Source organism: Palaemon carinicauda, chromosome 6, assembly GCF_036898095.1.
Source record: "Palaemon carinicauda isolate YSFRI2023 chromosome 6, ASM3689809v2, whole genome shotgun sequence".
In the NCBI taxonomy this organism is placed as follows: Eukaryota; Metazoa; Arthropoda; class Malacostraca; order Decapoda; family Palaemonidae; genus Palaemon; species Palaemon carinicauda.
This window is the reverse complement of record NC_090730.1, coordinates 147,222,767-147,225,266: the sequence shown is the minus strand read 5'-3', so window position 1 is coordinate 147,225,266 and position 2,500 is coordinate 147,222,767. Positions and strand designations below refer to the sequence as shown.

General features: G+C 33.7%; 1 protein-coding gene across 2 annotated transcripts in view; it reads right to left on the bottom strand.

Moving 5' to 3' along the window:
* Nucleotides 1-2,500, bottom strand: part of LOC137642704 (uncharacterized) — a 19,409-nt gene that overhangs the window by 8,162 nt on the left and 8,747 nt on the right. The window lies entirely within an intron of this gene.

The window sequence follows — 2,500 nt, the reverse complement described above, 5'->3', positions numbered from 1 at the left end:
CCATGACTCAAGACTAGCATCTCTCTCTCTCTCTCTCTCTCTCTCTCTCTCTCTCTCTCTCTCATGTATTGGCCAGGCCGGTTAAACTACTTTGGAGAGTGTGCCATTTTCACTTAACTACAGCTATGTCTTTACGTAACACTAAGCTGTTTTTGAAGCCTGCGTAGAGTGAGATATTCTAAACCAATTACTGTAATGGATTGCTTAAAATTAATACGACCACTTAGTTTCATCACCATTAATGTTTGTGAAATTATGAATAATGATATGGGAAATAATGATGGTGATGATGATGATGCAGCAATAGCAAGTGAAAAAAATTATTATACCAAGGGTTGATAATTCTGTCTTCCTCTTTTCCTGGAAATTTTCATTGTTGTTAGCGGTTACATCTGGATATTTCTTTCCGCAAAGAATGCCGAGGACGTTAAAACGGTAATCGTCATTATCCAAACACCTTTTGTTTAAAGTAACGGTAATTGATTTTCATTATAAACTCTAATGTCAGCTTCTAACCGATTTAAATCGTTTTAATTCATAATATTGTAGATGTATAAGCTTAGGAGCATTTTTTATGTTAGAAATATAGACTCCTCCAGTTGAAATTATCATAATATTTCCGATGTCAATGTCGTTAGTTGCTGCGACTGCTTGAAAGGAAGAAAAATAATCAAAACGGAAAGAAAATAATCAGGACGAAAGCAATTGGGAAAGTATGATACCCAAGTGCTAGATCTTCTTTAGTTCAGCTTACTCTTCTGAATTACCAGTCTCCGAGTGTTACATGTATGACAATTGTATGAAATAAAAAGAGAACTTATGAGTGTTCAGAGTTTTAGAATGTATAATTGAATGATAGAACAAGTAAGAAGAAATGAATAATACTCCGGGAAGAATAGGCGATTAACACTACAAAATGGTAGTAAAAGAACAATGCCGAATCTTACCGGACGCTGATAGTGTCTGAAATGGTGCGATGGTGAAGATAATAACGACGGTAGCCTCTGGTGAAGTAGGAAGACAATAGAGAAATAAAAAAGAGAGTAAAGGTCAGTTCTAAGAATTTCCGATAATGAATTCTAGGAGAAAATTTAATGAAAGTTTTATCCAGAATTTGAAAGTGAACAAAACCGCTCTAGGAAAACATTAATTTGTATCTAACCGGTTCCGGACACTAGAGAGAGATGACCGTACAAAGTCCATCGTTTGAGATTAGTAAGTGTCGTGTGCAAACTGAGGAAAGCCGTGTGGCATTTCTAAGTCATCCTGAACGGATGAGAAAAGTGAAAAGTGTGTGGAAATGAATTATAAAGAGGTAATGTTGTTGCAATGAAAACAGGATTTAGAATGATACTCTGAAAAACTAAAGGAGCTTTTTGTTTAAATCAGATCAATCAAAGAAAAGGTTTTAGGATATGACATGATGAAGAGATATAAGTGTGTCTAAGAGCTCCCTCTTCGCTTGTTTGCGGTGAAAGTGAGAGCGATGACATGTATTTGTGGGCAAGGAAATGGTACTATTATGTATGTGAAAGTCATTAAAAAAAGTGAGTTTGATAAGGAAAACAAGAAAAACCTGAAATAAAGCTATAGATAGGAATAGAGGAAGTTCAGAAAGTTCAAGGTATGCGGTTTTTTTTTTTTAGGATAACAGGAAGTACCTGAGAGCGAGAACGTAAGAGTAAGAAGAGAAGAGGATCATGCGACGACAAAATGATGGTTTTAGTGAAGAGGAGAGATGTTGATCGGAGGAAGATTGACGTAAATTGAAAGAAGTCAACAGGAAGCGTTATGCAGAAAAAAAGTGCTGTGGAAAATAATATAAATTTTGACTTTATCGATGTACGGACTATCGAGGCAAATCTTCGAAACGAACAGAGAACCACATCCACGCACAGTGACACTAAACAGTATATTATATATATATATATATATATATATATTTATTTATATATATATTATATATATATATATATATACACGGAGGCATACACATTAGTGTATGAATATATTTATAAATATATATACTACTTGAGGCCCCTTTGCGTCAATTGGCGTAGGTGGAGATGATATATATATATATATATATATATAAATATATATATATATATATATATATAAGTCACAAATAACTTTGAGTATGGGATCAAGTCTACCTTTGGAATAACTCATATCCTTGGGGAAAATAATTCATGATAAATACATCTAAAATAACATTGATTAAAACCAACTCCTTTTTATATCACTTAAGAAGTAAGTAAACTTTCCTTTACAATAAAAGACGGTTTTGATTTGAAGAGGCAAACATCTCAATTCGATAAGGATATATACCACAGAGTCGTGATGAACTTTCACTTTTCTTGATTACTGAGTGAGTAGGTTAACTGTTCAATTTTGTATGAAGATCCAAAGGCACAGGCTGAAGTCTTGAACAAAAGAGCAGCATTTATCACTTGTCAGTTATTCCAAAGGAAGAGTGAATTCAATATTGAAGAATACT